Source organism: Natrix helvetica, assembly GCF_964273705.1.
Source record: "Natrix helvetica genome assembly, chromosome: 3".
Taxonomy (NCBI): Eukaryota; Metazoa; Chordata; class Lepidosauria; order Squamata; family Natricidae; genus Natrix; species Natrix helvetica.
Window position 1 is genome coordinate 39,065,538 of NC_138549.1, and position 21,066 is coordinate 39,086,603.

Sequence of the window (21,066 nt, forward strand, 5' to 3'; positions counted from 1 at the left end):
TTGTTTTTCTAAAACATAAGGAAAAGCAAATATTGTTATCAAATATTCCTCTGAAATTTTATATAGGCCAAGATCTTGTAAGATTTGTGTGTGTGTGTGTGTGTGTGTGTGTGTGTGTGTGTATGTATATGTATTTGTGTTACAACCCCTGGTATGCCCAAATATGGGAGGGAGCTCACTACTCCCCCTTTCTGTCCTTCGGCTCATTACAGAAAACCATCCAGGCAGAAAACCTTTTTTTTTTAATGTTGTCTTTTTATATTTGTATAAAAAGCCCATATTTGGGCATACCAGGGGTTGTAACAGAAATACATACCTATTTCCCTGGCTCAGCTGATAAGGAGGAGAGCCTGTGGCTTAGTGGCTAAGACTCCTGCTTAATATGTAATACAGCCCAGGTTCAAATCCCAGTAAGGGTAGGGCTAGCTGATGAGAGCTAAATAGCTTGAAATAGATCTATACTAGTCTCCCTTTATTTATTTACACACACACACACACACACACACACACACACACACATTGTACATCTCTCACTTGAGCCATTGAGTACCTTCATTTAAAATCAATTTATAACATTAATGCTTCCAGCCATTTTAATGTAACATTTGTGGCTCTGAAGGCTATAAACTACTACTTTTTGGTCTAGCTGTTGGGAAAATTATGTCATCTGTATTTTTAAAACCTAAAATGTTGAAAGTTGTTGAAATGTACTGATTGAGGCAAAACAATATGGTTTTCTTAATCTAATTTGCCTTTCCAGCTGCAAAAAAAAAACCCAAACCCTGTACTGCTACTAAAAAACAGTTTCTTAAATCTTTGTAAACTATATCATTTATGGTTAGGAAGGATGCTGAGGGGGGGGAGAGTTTGCTATAAATGTGTAGAGTGTAAAAGCTGTATAACTTGAAAAATGAAGTTCTGGTGTACTACCAATCATTTTTAAAATGGGAACAATTATATATTTTACAGCAATGAAATAATAATAAATACTTCTAAAAATGAGAGTAATATGTTTTAAATTATAGCACCATCAACTACAGTTTAACTTCATTAGATTAGTATAAATTTGTGTGAAGATATTTTTAACAGGATAAAAAGAATGGAAATATTAGAAAAGAAACACAGAATTTAACAAAGTATAGTGACTATATATATAAAAGAAAATAGGAAAAAAGAAATAGAAATAGGAAAGAAAAAAGATCATAAATAAGAGGTGTCCAATCATTTTCACAGAGGTTATAAATACATTTATATTTTATCCTCTCTCTAGTTTTTTCATAATTTCCTTCTTTCCATAACCTATTGTTTCTAATCTTCAAACCCATAAATTACAAGTTCACCTTTCTCTTTTTTCAGTAAAAATCCAGAAAGGGTTTCCAGGTACTAAGCTTTCTGTTATCAAGCATAAATGCAATTGTAGACCTTAGACGTTGCCAGTGATTTCTCAAAATATGGAAACAGAACCTTGGCAATCTCCAAGGACTAATATTGTAACAGAGTTTATTCAGCCATGATTGTGCTTTGTTGCTAAAATTTATTTTAGTCCTAAATGACTAATTGCTTCATAAACATGGACTGGGTAGCAAACACATACCCATGAATTTAGTCCACTTGGCTGACTGGAACATGGCAGCTAAGGCTTTTTTTAAAATCTAGAGACATATGAAATGTACTTAACATGGAAACATTGCTACTCATTGTATCAAAAACTTCGAGATTTATGTGATGAGCATATATGGTTGGTTTCACTATTTGGAAGTAGGTTCTGCATGCTTTTGCCCTTGAAGAAATGGATTAGCAAAAATATACTTACTGAAAGGATGATAGTTCTTAAACATACCAGTTGACTGACAACCCTTAGTGTAGTGAAGTTACAACAGCACTGAAAATGTGACTTTCAACCAGCCCTCACATTTATGACCATCACAACAGCCACACAATCACATGATTAAAATTCAGGCACTAGGCCCGTGATGGCGAACCTATGGCACGCGTGCCACAAGTGGCACGTGGAGCCATTTGTCAGGGCATGCAAGGCGCTGCCCTGTCAGCTGGCCATCGCGCATGCGCGAGCTGGCCAGCTGAGTTCACCTTTTTAAAAGCTATTTTTCACCTTCCCCAGGCTCCAGAGGCTTTATAGGAGCCTGGGGAGGGCGAAAAGAGCTTCCCCCGCCCCCCCCCAGAGGCTTCAAGGACCGTCCGGAGGCTTCCCTGAAGCCTTCGTAGCGCTTAGAACCACCCTCCGAGCAAACCGGAGTGACTTCCAGGTTGCTCGGAGGGTTGTTTTAAGCGTTCCGAAGGCTTCAGGGACCGTCTGGACGGCGGAGGGAGGGGGGACTCTATAGCCTTCCTGCCATGCGTCCCGCACAGGAATCCGTCCCCTCGGGGCTTTGCGCGGGCGTCGCAAGGATTAAGCCGAAAGGGAGGGGGACGGGGAAAGCGAAGGGGGCTTTGTTGTCCTCCTTCTCCTTCTCCTCCTTTCCCCCTCCGGCTCGAACGCAGCGTCGGGGCCCGACAGGCAGCGAACAAGTCAGAGCCTGCCGACTGGAGGAAGAGGGTGAAAGGCGGGTCCTGTGAACGGCGGCAGCAGCGGCGGCAATAGTCGCAACTCGGGGGCGGGCCGCCCCGGCTGAGAGACAAAGGAGGGGAAAGGCGGCAGGCAGCCGAGTTGCGACTATTGAGCGCGGCGCAGTGCCGCCTGAGGACGGGATCGAGGCGGCTGCGTGGCCTGCATGGCGTGGCGCGGCTAGAGGAGGAGGAGGAGGCGAGGGCGGCGCGGCCAAGGCCTGACGGACTTCCCTTCGGCCGAGCCCGTCCTGGCGGCGGCGGAGGCAGCGATGTGAAGGCCGGGCCATGGCGAGCGCGCAGAGGCTGGGCGGAGCGGCGCAAGGACGCCAGGCCCGAGCCGCCGCACGGCGGAGGTGATCCGGGCCCAGGCGATGGAGACACACGTCTTGTGCCTGTTCAGGGACCGTCCCGAGGCTTCCCTGAAGCCTTCATAGTGCTTAAAACGACCCTCCGAGCATGTGCAGACAAGGCGTATGCAAGTGAAGGGAGCGAGCGCACATTTGTGAACTGGTAGGGAAGGTAAGTAACAATAAAAATAGACAATAGGCAGGTGTTCTGACCCCCTCTCCACGCCTGTGAATAAACCAGAACACAGGCTTGGCTGTTTGCCATTGTTTAATTACTGAGATAACGAATCCTTTGACTGAGGGCCCAGACAACTCACGTTCAATAGAGCAACCCAGATAGTCCAAACGAGCAGACACGGCAAGAATACACAGATAGATTTTCTTAACTACTAATTTGAACGGCTGTTTCCTGCAAATGTCCCCTCCCAACGCCTCACCTATAATCTCTCTTGGGAGGGGCCAATCCACAACCATCTGTGCTTAATCATCTTCTGTGAGTCTGCCTACAGAGTTGCTGCTTCCGTTTCTCAGCCCTTCTCAATCAGGGACAAACTGCCTTTGATCCTCCCCACTGCTCCATGCTTCAGGCACCTCCTGGTGGCCAACCAACCCTCTGGTCCCTGCTCTGAATCTGAACCCTGCACAGGGTCCTCCACATCGTTCAAGGCAGACATATGGTTCCTCGCTATCTGAGTCCACCAGCAGCTCAACCGGATCCTGCTGGGCCACAACAGGCAGGCATGTTCAAACACTGCTGTGATCAATGAACCATGATTAAATTAATGAAAAGAGAATTTGATGAGGGTTTTTTTACTGCAAAGCCTCTGTAACGGGAGAAGACAAACACTTCATTCTTCCCATTCCTTAAGGGCCAGAAAAAGCACTGACATATATGAGGTCTTCACCAGTGGAAAGGAACACATTTAGAAGCTTTTTCATCAGTGCTGCTTAATTTTTTTTATTTATTGTTGTACCTTCAAGTCAGTGTTGACTCCTGATGATTACCTGGGTGAGTCCCTGAATTTTATCAGCTTAAAAACCATGAGAGCATTCATATTATCATTCTCTTTATTTTCCAGTACATTTCCAATTCTTCCTTCTATAATTTACAGCAACTCAGTCTCAAATGGAAAAAAAATGCAAGAAACATCATCATAAATTGCAGTCTTATGGCATCTAGGAAGTATCCTGGGATTAGTGGAATCATGTGTATATGATTTCTTCTCTGAGATCAAAGAGATAATTCCAGTCTTAAAAAATAAAATGTCCCTCCCATCTGAGACTGATTGGAGAGTTTGCAAACAGGAAATAAACATTACCCAGTAGTTTATTGAGACTGAGGAATCAAAGCCAGGAGGTCATGAATTAGGTAAATAGCACAATGTAAATCAGTAAATCAGTCAAAAAGCAACTGAAATATCAAGAACCAATGAAGGAAGATGATTTATGAACTGTGAAACTGTGACTACTCTAGACCAAGCCAAGTGCAAAAACATTAGAGAATTCCTAGAAGCCTGGCACACTGACAAATCAGCCATTAACAGGCACATAGACATAAACAATATCTACATATCACTCAAAAGAGGCAATCAACAAGCCAAAAAGGGAATAAAACACCTCCCTACCAGCAATCAACATCTAGATGAGTAGAGATTAATACTAAGATTAATATTAGATTTACAATCAAGAAGCAAACAATACCTTAAGGGACTGCCAAACAAGCTAAGAGTAAATAGTCCAACCAAAGGACTACCAAGACCACTCTCACCAACACTGACAGGGCAAGCCACTAGAATATCAAATGAGAGCAAGCCCCATTCCCTGCTAACACTGATGATGTTACCTAGTTTGGATAATGTAATGTCTGCAAAAACAAAAACAATGTAGAGAATACCAAGGAGGCCTCATTTCAACCCCGAACTATAAGCATTCCCTTCTATCAAATTATGAAATTTGTTTCTTCACCCAGGCATTTAGTAAGGGAGAGTAAGACCTTAACTTCATTTTCATCTTTTATCTTTCATGTTTTATTGGTTTTATTGTAATTTATTTTATAGTTGATTTGCCACTCAGTCATTGCGAATTAGGCAGCACACAAGTTGAACAAATTATGATCATTTTCATTATCTGCAGCATTGAGTCTGCTTTGACTAGAAGTTTGTGCACTTGAGTAAGCTCTTCTCTATGACAATTGATTCTGAGTGAGCTTACGGTTTGTCAGAAATAGGTTTATGCTTTGCCTTTTACATCTTGTAGATCCTCCCATGTCTGTGAGGGGATGGGAGAAATCCAGAATATTTGTCTGAGGAGAATTCATGCTCTGGTAGCTAGAGTATTCCTCCAATTATACAAGTTTCTAAGCTGCTTACTTCCCTGAAAATGAATAAGAAGATTCATTTAAAACAATCTGACAGCAGAATCCCTTTTCCCTGGCCTCTTTAGAAACACCTGCAGCTTTTCAAGAGTTTCAACATTACATGAGGGTAAAAGACCTGAGAGTGAGTCAGAGATAGAGTAAATTCAGAAATTATTCTGAATTTTTGTTAGACCCAGCAAGGCAGACCTGACTAAGAAACCAATGCCATGTAGGTCAGGTGTCAATTGTCCAATTGGTGAACCCAGAAAAAGAAACTCCTGGGACATTATTTTATCAAGAATATAAACTTTACTGAATAAACCATATTGGCATAGAACAGGGGTGTCAAACTGGCAGTTTGATGTATCACATGTAGGCCACGCCACACCACCCCGGCTCTGTTATATCACGTGACATCACGTGAGTTTGACACCCATGGGATAGAAGAAGCGAAACCAGCTCTGGGCTTCCTGTGCAAAAGCAAGCATAGTTAATTCCCCCTTTCCCTATGGGCCATTCACAGTCCATTATGTACACCAATCACTTCTGTTCATTTTGTTATGGGAACCAGCCAGCCATACTGGAATATCTGCTCAGTGTGTCCTTGAGGTAGGAACATGTCTCCCGGGGACAATGATGCTTGAATGCCATTCTCCCAAACTTGCATTCCATTCCACACACACACACCTTTTCTTTGTCAAGCTGTGAGCAAAGTGGAATATAGATGAAAGTGTATGTCAGTCTTGACAAAGAAAAGGGGAAGGAGTGGAATCGAAACTACTTTTATTGTTAATAGGTGTAGAAACAGAATCTGGCAAACACATCAGAATGTGCTTCCTGCCATCTCATTTTATCTCTGTGTGAATTAGAGAGGCACCCGTTTAAGACTTTTTCTCAAATTAGTGAAACATTTCTCAAGTCTCTATTATCTGACCATTGTTTTGGTAGCAGTTCTTCCTCCTCTCTTTCAAAGCCAGTCCTTATGCCTTCTACCATTTCCGACTCAGGAGAAAATTTAGACCGTTTTCCAATGTTTATAGGTGGGTATAACTATTATGGCAGAAATGTTCTTCTCCATGGCTATTGGCCACCAAAATACTATTCACAAGGCATTAGAAAACTAGAAGTTTTGCTATAGGAATGATCAGAACCAACAAGCAGGAAGGTTCCTCCCCTCTCAACCAAGGATTACATGGATCCAACACATCTGGAAAACAACAAGTAGGGAAGGTGTTATGTCAGGTGTGAAAAACCAGGTCCACATGTGAAGATTCAAATTAACTAATTTATTGCTAAAAGCACATGAATCTTCTCAATTTATGGTAAGCACCTGGTTAGAACTAGATAAGGGTCAACAGCACTAGAGGGGTCAGACTAAGTTTGCTTGATGCTCATAACAATTCTAAACTCATTCCTCTTTTCACTTCTCCCCCTGCCAGTCCTTCTCTTGCAGTTTAGGACTTTTCTGTGTATGTCCATCCTTTGGGATGAAGATGGAGAATGGGAAAAAAGCTTCTCTTTCATAACACTCTTCAGTATAATCACACAAGCCTTTGGGTGGTGGGGGGAATGCTAGTTTAGATCATTAGTATCTATTCCCTCTCTCTTAATAATTTGGTTGCTTTTATTCTCCAGTTGCAGAAAGTGTTGGCAGGTATGGCTTGCTCCTAAGAAAGCATTTAAATGCAACTGATGATACAAAATCACCTAATTATAAATAAGTTATTTTAAGCCTTAATAAATTAACCCAATATTCCTTGCTTGTCAGGTGTCAACTGGGTGAGTATGAATCAAAAGCAATCTCGATTCCCAGTCCATTCATCATGTTATACTTTCTTTTAAAAGACTAATTCAATAAACTAGTTCAAGGACTTAGACAGAACTTTAATCATATTCACAAACTATTTCTAGCAGATGGATGCACAAGCATTGCAGTAAATTCAAACTTGCTGAAAGGAAAGGAGAAAGGGAAATTCTCAAACTTAGCTAAGATTTATAAGTTTATCCACTACTTATAAAAGACTTGATGGGACAAAGGTTGTGCAATTGAATTGATATGGACCATTTATCCAAATTCATTAAAAAAATAACACTTCATTGAATTGCATAAAATATCCTATTGCAGTGGTTCTCAACCTTTTCTTCACCGCGGGCTCTTTTAAATATTTTTTGTAGCTATTGACCATGGCTATGGACTCACAAGACTTAACTCAAGATTTAAATCATAACATTTCTTCAAGTCTTCATGGACCCCCTATGATGATATCACACACCCCAAGGGTCCGCAGACCAAAAATTGAAAACCACTGTCCAATTGCAAGCTGTAGGATGGAATCATGTTGGATTTAAGGGTAGATGAACTAGTGAAAAGAAAACAATCAAGACAACCTTTTCAAATCTTTTTGAGCCACCCTAAACTCTTCAAGCAGCCCTGAAATAGAAACCAATATACGAACTGAGAGTAGACAATATGGAAATTTCGCTGGAGTTAAATGGTATTTGGCCAGGTTACGTATGCTGGGCCTTCATACCTTGTGTTGCTTCATTATTTTATCTAGCCACCATTTCTTAAATAAGCAAAACACACTGGGTTTAGACTTCAAGTAGCATGTAATCATACTTTACAAACCACAAAGTCTGGATTCATACAATGGGCAAACCCAAAACATTGACTGATTTTCATTTAGGGAAAGTCACAGGCTTAGAAAGGAAGATGAAACTGGCATTGCAAAATTGATCAGTGAATGGGCATTCTCTGGGAAATTAATGGCAATTGCAAACTGATTTGTATCTAGCTGCCTGGAGGCTAAGTGTAGTGAATCTTCTCTGCCCAAAATGGAGATTTTCTGAGTATATCAATGAACAGGCACCCATCTGATCGCTAAGCTTTATTTCTGTGTAGATCTGCATGACTGCAGAGAATTAGCATATTTCTAAAAATATATGAGGCATAAGCGAAGCCCTCCACTGTGATGCTCTAGTTTGTGAAAAGCACTGACCTTTCTAACATCTCCCACTTATTCTGCATTCTGTGCTTTGTGCTCAAATTTAAATAGAACAGATAAGGACCATGCTGTATCATTATTTTTTTGAAACATGTCTATTGCCTAGCAATTCTATCATCGCAGAGCTATATGCACACGTACACATAAACAGCTCCCCTGTGTATCTTGTTCTGCTTTGGGTCAGCAAAAAGTGCATGAGAAGCATCATCCATTCCTTGCAGAAAATTTGGTGAGTTAAATGTTGCATAGCTGAGCTGATGTGGGCGAGCAGCCCAGATTTATGAGGAATGCCTCACTAGATATCGGAATATGCTGAAATGCATAAATATGCAAAAAGAAGGATTTAAAAATTGAATGTGAGACACAGAGTTTCTGGAATAATTTGATGCCAACAACAATATGCACAGAAGAACCACAAGATGTTGATCTAAATCACCGGTGACTGCTTTAATGTTATGTCTCCAGCATCAGTGACACAAATCTAATTAATATCTGAAAACTCCTGAATAGTCAGCTAAAGAAGTCAGCTAAAAAGGAGACTAAACACCAAATAGATTCAATGCGATATTGGTCCCCAATGTGTGGGGTTTATTTATAGAATAATAAGGAAGTTAGTCAAGCAAGCATTCAGTGTTATAAAATGTGACAGCAAAAACAAGGAGGTTTTCTGCCTCCCAATTTTTTCTACACCCACAAGATTCTGTTCTCCAATGCAACAACTGGAATATGCCAAACTGATGGCTTTTCTCTCTTTCGCTTTCCATCTTGGATGCCCTATAACATCTTTCAAAGAATGTTACACCACTGTTCCTCTATACCCTGTGGTTGACACTCTCCACCCCCCCAGTCATTCTGTTGTTCACCTTGAAGCAGCCCGAAGACCTAATGTATGAAGGAACAAAATGCCATTGGGTACATTTAAAAAGACAGCTGAGCACAAGTAACCCATCTCTGTTGTAAGGAATATCATTTCATACTGGGGGAACTGAAAGCACAGGAAACTCAACAAAGTTGGGTCCACCAAACCCATGAACTCCTAATAATTTTGTCTCATTTCTCATCCACAAAGTGTTATAAGTGTTGTGGCCAGATTCAGACAGTGAGGAGGTTGGAGAGGAACATGGGCCAGTCCTGGAGTCTGGGGAAGGCTCTGATGAGGGCTCTGTGTCGGAGGCAGAGAGGGGGCCAGAACAGTGGCAAATTAAGGCTCACTGGTGCCCTAAGCACTGACAAATCTTGGTGCTCCCCTCCTTTGTACACACTGTACAAATCTTCACTGGGTTTTTTTCTTTCTCAGCTTTGTGGTATCCCCTTGGGCCAGGTGCCCTAAGCACGTGCTTAATCTGCTTAATGGTTAATACACCACTGAGCCAAAGCTGTATGCTAGTTATCAGCTGCCTTCAGAGTCAGACATCAGTAAGGCAGACAAACAGCTGGCGCCTGTTCTCAGTGTGCTCATGCACAGAGTTGCCAGATGAAGGGAACAGCTAAAGAACAGGGGTCGACTTGGGAATAAGGCCACAGATGGACGATGAATGGAGGAACCAGAGGAAATAAAAGGGGAGCAAAAGGGGAGTGGAGTTTGCAAAAGACAATTAGTTCCCTTAATTGGTTTGTGACTCTCCGAGACTCCTTGGCATGTTTTGCAGATATCGGCCTGTCAGCTCTCCAAGCAAGATAAGGCCTGTGACTGCAAATCCTCCCTTGAAAGACTTCGCTGGATGTGAATGAGCAGAATTCACAGTAAATTAATAAAAGGTTTTTTTTGTTGGAACCAGGAGTTTGCTTCATGCTCTTGGGAAGCCTAGGTCAGAACAATAAGTTTGTTGACAAAATAAATCAGGATATATTAACTATGTACTTTACAAACTTTTATGCACCACTCTACATGTATAAAAGAATCATTCTTGATCCATACAGTGTGTTAATATTTCACACATTTTTTTTGCTTTGTGAATGCTGAAATGCTTGGTTTTCAGATTAAATAGAAAAAAATCCAATATATCTGGAATATAATCCTCTCTGTGTAACTTGAATAGCGTTGAAATAACCTTCTTTCAGGATTTACTATTTTTGTCGTTCCCCTCCCCATTTGTATTTAATCAGATTTGGGGGCACAGCTATTGCATTCCTCAGTGCAGTGAAAATAAGCAAAACATAATATTTATTTTTAAAAAAATACATCCTTTTCTTTATTGATTCCAGGCAAAGCATATGAACGGTAAGTAAATCTTTTTAATTAGCACAGCTTATTTGGTCAAACGTCAGCAGGCTTTTAACCCAACTATTTTTAGATCAACAGTGTACTGCTTGTAATAAAAATAATGCGGCACTTGTAGGAAACCAACACTAATGCATTTTCTATATTGCAAAGCAATACCCTCAGCCAGTATTTAAAGCTTCCATTTTAAGAGAGATTGAGAAAATCCATAAAGTACAGCCTTTCTGATCACATCTACCTAGGCTGAGCAACATGAATTCAGATACTATCATAAAACTAACCTCAATACAAGTAAAGATAAATCTATTTTATTCCATTTCACTTCCTTCCCTCCCTCTCGATTTTGGCTTTCCTGGTTCTATTATCAATCTTAATGATAATTAAAATCAGGTTCATAGTATTTATTCTGAATGTTACATAATGAAACAGTTGTCAATAAAATCCTAAGGAGGATTGATGCTCAGATCATGTTAGCATTATGATTGCATGAGGTACTGCTGCTGCCTATATTCTTAGAAACATTATCTTCTCTATCTGCTAGTGAAGGTGGAGCAAATTGGGAAGCAAAATTATTTTAAAAAATTAAAAGCAGATATACACTACCAACAGTGGGTGAAGTGGTCATCTTAAGAACTTGGAAAGAATACACTAATTTAAGGTGACATATTATTTTAGGGCCGAGGTGTCAAACTCGCGTCATCGCAGCAGTATCACATGACGTATCCCGACTTTGTTCCTTTTGCTAAACCGGGCTTGGGGGATGGCTAGCACATGACTCATCCGGCCCACGGGCCACAAGTTTGACAGCTCTTTTTTAGGGGTTCTGTACTATATAAAGCATATTGTATATTGTATAAACACAACAGTTTTCCTTATATATGAAAAGAGAGGAGGAATGGATGTCTGGAATATTTACTTACATAATCTGAGTAGCCAGACTTTAACTAAGCAAGGCAGCTATTTCTACAGAGTTCACACATAAAGTGGCTTAGTATCACTCAAACTCTATAATTTATCTCGGCATTCCACAACCATAAAACAATCATATTCAATAGTAAGAGATGTGCTGTTTCACACAAAGAAGAGGGGAAAAGGAAATGAAAGCAAAAGAAGAATATGTGATAGGTACATTTCAATCTGCTAATAATGGCATCTTCCGAACAACTCTGTGGCACATCAAAGACAAAAGTACAAGGTATTCTGAAGGAACAGGAAGCATTATATAGATTGAGAGTGGACTGATGGTAATAGAGAAGGATATATTGGAAATAACAATAAAAAGTTGTATGATCCTTTCAAAAACTGTGCTAGCATCATTCTTTGCTTCCTTTTATTTATTTAACTATTTATTGAACCTATTTGCAGAACTGATTCACAAAAACTCTCCGCAATAATACCATAAGGCTCCCTTCCCCAATGCCCAATCACATACGCAAACGTTTTTACAGCAGTATATGACATTATTCTTAAAGGAGCAAAACCATATGAGCTACTGTTATTATCCTGTCCTTCCTTCCTTCCACTTGGACTTTGATTCTTTTGAAATGAACAGAAACCTGATGCCTACTATATTTTGCAAACCTCTTTTTAAATGCATGCAATTGTTACCAACTTCCTTTTTCTTTTAGGAAAAAACAAATAAGTTTAGAAAATTAAGAGTGATATGAAAAAAAGCCAGTATGAGAAATTACCTATTCTCAAAATACTAGTGAATGGATAAGTGCATGAATACAATTGTAATGATAGTAACCAGATTGTCCGTCTTTTGACATCATAATCATTTGATGTTCCAGAAATGATCAATGTGACAAGTGGATTGATCTCATTTAGTAAGATCAAAGCCACACTTAAATCTTGATTCCTCATCAAGACTGGGTAGCAAGGTCCTTTCCCTTTTTGCTGCTCTACTTCCAGATAACTCTTTTCTACTTTATGTTGCTTGAATCCTCCTCTCCATCTGGCTTCAGCCTTTTCAGAGGAAAGACTATTCTTTCAGTCAAACCTATAGGTTTCTAATAGGTTTCATTAATAAAGGATTTATTTACTCTTACCGCATAAGGATATTGAACCAAGGTGGCGCAGTGGTTAGGGGGCAGCACTGCAGACTATTTCAGCTGATTGCTAGCGGCAGTTCGGCAGTTCAAATGTCACAGTTCAAAGTTCACTCAGCCTTCCATACTTTTTTTTTTGCCAAAAACTTTTTTATTTATTTTTAATTTTCAAAGCAAACATAAAAATCCTCCTTCTTTACATCCTGTAGAAAGTGTATCAGTTGGTTACAAATGGTTTTTGTACATCTCTCTACCATCATCAAGTATAATTCATATTAACTCTAGTATCTTAACTCAAATGTTTATACATATTACCATCATCACACCTCCACTTTTATTTGACTATAATTGTTTAAACGTCCTTCATCATAAAATATAGCAAAATTTAATACATAACCACATACTGGCATTTCATTTATTTATTTATAAAATCCTCCATTAACATTAAATCCTTATATCCTATCCAAGCTAAACATCCATAATATTTAATAACAAAGTTTTCTAATCCTCCTTTCCAAATCGCTGTTTACAATTTACATCCAATTTCCTTATATTATACCCATACATATATATAGATTATTATTATTATCCTTTCTTTATTTGGCTATATTCTATATCATAACATTTTCCCCCTAATAATCAAAACTTAACTGTGTCTAATTTAGTTCTCTTTTTATTGTTATTATTATTATTATTGACCTTTATATATAATCTTGGGTATCATTCAATATTCATATCCAATTATTGCTTATCATAACACTACACATTGTATACAGTATTATCATTATCAATTTTTTATTTAACTATACCTATTATCACTAAATTTCACTAGGCTTAGCTAGTAGTTTTAAATTATACTCTTCCATCTATCAACCTGTATCTTTCCTATAACAAAACAATCTTATGTCCTCTGCCATTTGTGGTATCAATCTTCTAAGTTTCTTCTTAATCAGCTTTGTATGGACTAGTCCTAGCAACTCCTTGCTTGTAAGATCTCTCATATAATCCTGATGCCCTCTTTCTGCTTCTTTATTCCACTTGTCTTTAGTTGTCAGCAGTGTTATCCATATTTTCATTAATAAAGTTTCATAATCCATTAATTCTTTACTATTTTCTCCTTCTTCTATGTCTTGCCCTTTGAAATAGGTTTCCTCTTTATTTATTTCCTCTTTCAGTATTCCATTCTTTACATTTTCAAAAACAAACCAATTACCATAAATGTCAGCAAGTTTAATCGTTTTATATTCATTTTCCACTTCAATTCTTTGGATTTTAATCCCCTCATTTTGCATTTGGTGAACATCATCAAATTTTCGATCACGTCTTTCTGGTAGCTGTTCCAAAAATTCCAATTTTTGTTCAATTCTCTCATATGTATTTGTCAATTTTAGTAATTCTGAAAATATTGTCTGCAAGCTTACAGTCTCTCTATTTTCTTGACATTCTGCCATCTTAAACAAAGTGCTCTCGCTTGGAAGGTTTTTTAAAGTTAAAACATGGATTCACAAAAGCCGTTTTTTCCCTTCTTCTCTGGTTGAAAACATGCTTCAAAGGGACATTTGGCTTACCCCTATTGCTCTGCAATGAGCCGTCAAAACAAATCGCGAAGAAAGAGAAAAGTTCCGCTTGAGTACACAAAGCTCCAATCAACAAAACCTCCCAACACGTAGCGCTTTTAAAATATTTCTTTTTTTATATCTGTTTTATATTTCAAATTAGAAAAAGTGGTCCAGTCTTTAAATGAATTAAATAATAATAATACTCACAGCGATGAAAGAGGAAAGCTTTGATCTATGAATCACCAAGAGTCACAGAATAAGAAAGGTAGAAAAAGAAGACCTACTCCATCCATTTTAAAAAGCTTGTAAAGATTCCTTTCATATAAAAAAAAGGGAAAGCCACTGTCCAGAACCATTGCAAGTTTAATTTCGCTGCTTGATTTTTCTATTCTTCAATTTAAATCAGTTTTTATAAGCAGTCTCTCTTTTAAAACAATGAAGATTCCTCACCAACTGGAAACACTTTCACTTTCCATTCCTTCCATTTTGGGGCCGCCCCGACGTCATCAGCCTTGGCTGGATTTTATGTCACCGGCTTGAAGAAATTTCTCTTCTTCTTTCGGGGATTTTGTGATATCCCCGAGTTCAGCAAGATGTATTCTTCCTGTTCACTGCTCTTCGGGACAGTTTAGATCCGTTTGGAACCCCCCAGTGGCAAAAGTGTTGATTACGATCTCAGAGCATTGAGACCGCACATCGTGTCGTCGTGATTTCGGCCCCGCCCCTCCAGCCTTCCAGCCTTCTCAGGTGAGTGAAATGAAAACCCAGATGGTTGGGGAAAATATGCTGACTCTGTAAACTTATTATTATTATTATTATTATTATTATTATTATTATTATTATTATTATTTATTAGCTCTTATAGACCGCCCCCTCTCCCGAAAGGAAGTGGTATATAAGTCTAACTGCTATTGCTATATGCCAGTGATGGTGAACTTTTTCAGCACCGAGTGCCCACACCAGAACGCATGTGCATGTGTGGGAATGTGTGCGCACTGGATCACCGAAAACCCAAGACCAGCTGGCCGGCACGCACCTGCCTGTTTTGGGGGCATTTTCTGGGCTGTTTTCAAGCTGTTTTCAGGCCATTTTCAGGCCATTTTGGGTCATTTTTTCAGACCGTTTTTGGCCTGAAAAACAGTTCATAAACAGTCTGAAAAGGACCCGACAAATTGTGTTGTTTTGGGTCATTTTTCAGGTCATTTTCAGGCTGTTTTGGGGCTGTTTTTCAGGGCCTAAAACAGTTCAAAAAACTGCCCAAAAAACTGCCCAAAACCCGGCCAGAAAATGCCCCCCAAAACAGCCTGGAAACAGCATGGAAAACAGCCTTTTGGGTGGTTTTTTGGCCATTTTCAGGCCATTTTCTGATGCTTCCCACCCATGAAGACCACTTGGTGACAATGCCCATGCCCACAGAGAGAGCTCTGCATGTCACCTCTGGCACTCGTGCCATAGGTTCGCCATCACTGCTATATGCTATCTGGAAATCAAGATGAGAAATCCTTTTAGTTCAGGTAACTGGAGAAATGGTACAATGGTAAAATTCTAGATTTGTTTAAACAAAAAACAGAGGGGCAAATGGTACCTACTCCAGAAAAAAACTTATAAATTAGTTTGGGAAAAGGTTTTCAATCAACAGGGTTTTCTGGGCCTTAATGCAAAGATTTTTGTTTTATTTTTAGAATTTAAACTTCAAAAAAACATTGCAACTAGCATTTTTAAAGTTGATCGTATTGTATTAAAAAATAGGTATCAATTTAACGATTTAACAACAGTAATATTATAAAATAAAAGTATAGTTTAGAATGGAGACCTAATGTATTGTATTTATAAAAAATAAAGTGAAGAAAATTAAACACTTAAACATTATATTGTGTAAAATAAAAAAATCAGAAAATATGAAAAAAGTTTTAAATATTCCTACAGTAAACTTAAAAAATTAGGATAGAGCAAAATATTTAAATGTGTAATAATATCTTTTTCTAAATATGGATTTATATTCCTGTGGAGATTCAGTTTTTAAACAAAAACTTGAAGCTGGAGCATTCAAAATTAAATTATCTAATAAAACAAAGATCTTAACTATCATATTACCTTTAATTTAATTTAACACTGTAAGCAGGTGGGTGGGTGTGCATAAAAGTGTGTTTTATATATATCTCCAGGAATACCCACCAACAGGAAGGATATTGGCTGTTGTTTTCATTGAACAAAAAAGTGAGAAAACACAGCAGCAGGGGAATTATCCAAAAACAGAATGTGGTAGCTAGACTGAAAATCTTGCAAACTGCTGCCAAGATTTTGGTTCACAGGATTTTCTTAAACTGTTTTATGAGCTTAGAGTGGATCTGGCATGAACACAGGATAGGAGCAGCTTACATTGCTAAATGCAGGTATGCTCTAAGTCTCCAAATATGTATTGTCCAAGTCAATGTTCATCGGCTACACTACCACCCGCCATGCTCGTGAGTTAATCGAAGCCTGGCACTCCACACGCAATTCCATCAACAGACACATTGACTTACAACCATCTTACGAACTCCTCACAATCTAAATCAATCACACAGCCAAACAGAGACAGCACCACCCTCAACCGATCCATGCTACCCCCCCCCACAACCAGCACTTCACCTCCCAATGACATCACCTGATGTAACTTCCCCATCACTGATGACTCACATCTGACCCATCACAAGACCCTCATTGACACACCCACACCTGAAGCCCTTATAAACAGAAAAACACCGATACTGACATATCCTAAACTCCACTGAAGATGTTACCTAGCCTGGTAATGAAGTGTTCAGAAACCAACCTACAAGCTGGGGGAACGAAGCTTCATCCTCAAGTTAATGTTCTCCAGATATTTTAGGAGGAATGTTACTCCTGCGTACTCCAGACTATTTTTAACCAAAATCATAATATGTAGGAATTGAGGGAGTTGTATCAACTAGATAACAATAATGAGATTGGGCATAAGATGATCTAAATAATTTATCTTACATTCATCTTCCTACATCAGCCTTTAAAGCACTTTTTTTTTATTCTGAATAACAGAATATCATAGTTGGAAGGGACCTTGGAGATCTTCTAGTGCAAACCCCTGCTCAAGCAGGAACCTATACCATTCCAGATAAATGGCTGTCCAATCTCTTCTTTAAAAAAACCTCTAGTATTGGAGCACCCACAACTTCTGGAAGCAAATTGTTCCTCTGGTTGTTCTTACTGTCAGGAAATTTCTCCTTAAATTCAGGTTGCTTCTCTCCTTGATTAGTTTCCATCCTTTGTTTCTTGTCCTGCCTTCAGGTGCTTTGGAGAATAGGTTGATTCCTCTTCTTTGTAGCAGTCCCGCAAATATTGGAACACTGCTATCATGTCATCCCTAGTCCTTTTGTTTTTCATTAAAGTAGACATATCCAATTCCCAATTCTAATCCAGACAAAGGCTTCCTTTGTGTTTTCATCAAGCAAGGCCAGAAATATTTGATTGGAGTCCTGCATATTCTATTCAGAACATTCATTAAGAGGTTGCAAGACTCCAATTTCATGTCCAATATGAATATTTGGAGAATAAATAAATAAGCGTGTATAGAAAGTATAGGTTATTTCCTGACAGAGAAGTTCTAGAAAACTTCTTTTCTTCAGTACAATTCCGCTTCTCTCCTGCTCCATTCCTATCTGACATTTTAGGATCATGCAACTTTGCAGCCCATTTAATCCTCAAATCCAGCCCATTCTAGTTGGGAAGACAGCTTCTACCATCTGCAAGAGCTAAACTGCATGAAGAAGAAGAAGGAGAGGAGGAGGAGGAGGAGGAGGAGGAGGAGGAGGAGGAGGAGGAGGAGGAGGAGGAGGAGGAGGAGGAGGAGGAGGAGGCGGCTTTGTGAATCTGTAATCTGTATCTATGACCAGGTACATCTCTATTCAACCTGTCTTAATATTACCAGCACAAATAACAATCATATTTGGAGTTACCACTGGCTGAGATAAAAGTGATAATTGTGTAATGATGGAGGTTTAGAATATTCTTAACTTTGGATGAATTCTAATCATTAAAGAAAGGAAGATTTCTTTTTAAAAAATCTGTTCCCACATAATAACAGAGTTAGAAGGGGCCTTGGAGTTCTAGTCCAATCCTCTGCTCAAACAGGAAACTGTATACCATTTCAGACAAGTGGTTATCCAATCTATTCTTAAAAGAGTTACGGTTATAGTTCCCAGAATCCTCAGCCAGTATTGACCATGCATGTTAGAATTCCAGAGGTAGCCTACACAGGTTGGGAAAAGTTATCCTCAGTGACAGTCACTTTGAATGAGTGAAAGCATTTTTCCATTCAAAACAGTTTGCATCATTTATGTCTATCACAACAAACAGATCAGGAATGAACAGTTTGTTCTCTTGGTTCAGGTTTATGAAATTGTACTTTGCCAACTTAGATATCTGAGTTTATTAGTAAAAAGGATGTTTTCCTGGACTTCCTGAGTACTATCTTTAAATTTTAAACAATCAATCAGGAAAATGGAAAATACAACAGAAAATAAACACGTCCCTATAGCAACTATAACAAGAGATATTGATGCTATGGAAGTTGCAGGTGGAGTCTCTCCCCACAGGATATTATCTTAGTGGCTTCCTAAGCATAAGCTCCGTTCCTGTTTTTCTTGTTACAAAAAGATACTACATAAATTGTTTATTGATTACTGAATGAAAGGGGTAAAACTAGTATCTGAAGAAGCACACTCTGTTTAGTATTGGATTTAACTCTGTCACCAGACAAATGAATTTATTGCATCACTCTACTCCTTTCAAGCCTTGCAAGCTAGTAGCAAAGGCCAAATCTTGTATGAGTAAATCCAGTGAGTACATCATGCACTGAATAAAAGATACACATATCAGGCTATTTGTCTGGTGTTATTTAATCTGACTCTGTGTTGTAAAGCAAGGAACATTGTTTTATATCAGCAGCTATGTGACATTCACAGGACTCAGGAACTAAAGTCCTAACTGAGACATCACTCAGGAACTGAATGGAGACTGTCTGCCTGGAAACATATTCATCATGCTAGTTTACACCTGCAGTGGCTTGATCTAAATCAGGATCCCCCTTTGTTTATAATATATCTTATATCTCCTGCAGCAGGTAACTTATCCCTTCCATCGAATGGTGTTAAGAAGACAGCTGAGATGGTCCTCTGCCCCATTAGTGTTATTGTTAGATATTAGCATATATCGTAGTAAGTCTCCCCTCTGGTCCGCTGCTACAGCGGGAAACAGGTATCGTTCTGATTGGTCGAGGGGCGTACCCGATCCCTATAAAAGGGGAACCCTCCGACCACAGAGCAAGCTGGATCATTACTACTATTAATAAAGAGCTGTTAAGTCACTTCGTGTCCGCAGTCTGTCTCTCGTTGCCCAGATCCAACATTGGCGACGAAGGTGGGATCGAGAGGCAGATAGGACGAAGAACGCTACCTCCAGAATCTCCGGATTTGATCCAGCCCAGGAATTCGGCAGAAATTCCGGCTGCCATATCAGATCACCGCAGCGCGGCAAATTCAAACAGAGAAGATGGCGATGCATGCTCCCCCCGCTCCTTTCGACCCAGAAAACGACGAATGGGAAGCCTTCATGATTCGTTTCGAGTGTTTCCTCGAAGCGAACGAATACACGGGGATCACCGACGCAAGGAAGAAAAACATTTTCCTCGGCTACTGCGGAAAGGAAATCTTCAATACGGCCAGAGACCTCACCGCGCCTACTCCAATACAGGCAGTATCATGGGCGACGTTGCAACAGGCCCTGCAGACTCATTACGCGCCAAAACCTTCCCGCCATGTTTGCCGCCAAGCGTTCAACACGAGGAACCAGAAGGCGGGAGAATCTATCAACCAATATGTTGCAGCCCTACGTAAAGCAGCCACACATTGTGGATTCAGAGACCTGGATGAGCAGATTATGGATCGACTCGTTAGCGGGCTGAGAGACATTTCCCTACAAAAGCGGCTGTTAGCAAAAACCAATTTAAGCCTACAGATTGTACTCGAGGAGGCAAGAGCTTCAGAAGCAGCAGACAGATCAGCGGAGACAATTCAACGCGGGTTCAACGCTGACCAGCCAGCGCCAAGACACACCAAAGTTCACTACGAGGACACAAGCCCCGCCTACGAGGATTCCGAGTTCGAGGACAGTCACCTGATGCGGAGCAGTCACATGAGGCCTGGGGGGAGACCCAGATCCCGCTTGCCGCCCTGCGCAAGTTGCGGAGGGAATCACCCCAGGTCTACTTGTAGGTTCAGGAACGTTGTTTGTTCGCACTGCAACAAACTTGCACATCGCACGAGTGTGCCGGAGCGGAGTCCCTGCCTCACGGCAGCCACCCATGTACCGCCAACAGAAGCCCAACCCAGGGGCTTGGCGGAATCAGAAAGGGCGCCCAGAGAGAAATCCACAAGTGTATACCCAGAGAGAAAATTCCCAAAGAGCTGAGCGAGCGTATCCCCAGAGAGATTACTCACAAGGAGCTGAGCGAGCGTATCCCCAGAGAGAATACACACAAAGAGCTGAAAGAGCGTTCTATCAAGACGCTCAACGAGAGTATTTTCAGGATGTAGACGATGAGATAGAGTTGACCCAGAGAGAGGAGTTGCGAACGTATCTCACCACAATACATCAGGTCCGCCCTAAGCGGCCAAAAAGGCTGAGAGTCACAGTCCTCTTGGAGGGCTCACCCTGCGAGCTAGAAGTTGACACAGGATCGACCCTGACGATTATTTCATGGGCATCCATGAAACAGGCTATCCCTAGCCTCAGAAAGAGCCAACTACGCGCTCCAGACGTCCTGCTACGAGACTACCAGGGGAACCAAGTCCCCATCGTGGGCCAAGGCACATTCCACATCAGTTTCAAGGACATCGAAGCCCAGCTGCCCGTGACCATCGCCAGCGCACCATTACAGAACC

General features: G+C 40.1%; 1 protein-coding gene across 4 annotated transcripts in view; it reads right to left on the reverse strand.

Annotated features, from left to right (window-relative positions):
• The window catches only part of OCA2 (OCA2 melanosomal transmembrane protein), a 209,544-nt gene that overhangs the window by 156,207 nt on the left and 32,271 nt on the right, over positions 1 to 21,066 (reverse strand). The window lies entirely within an intron of this gene.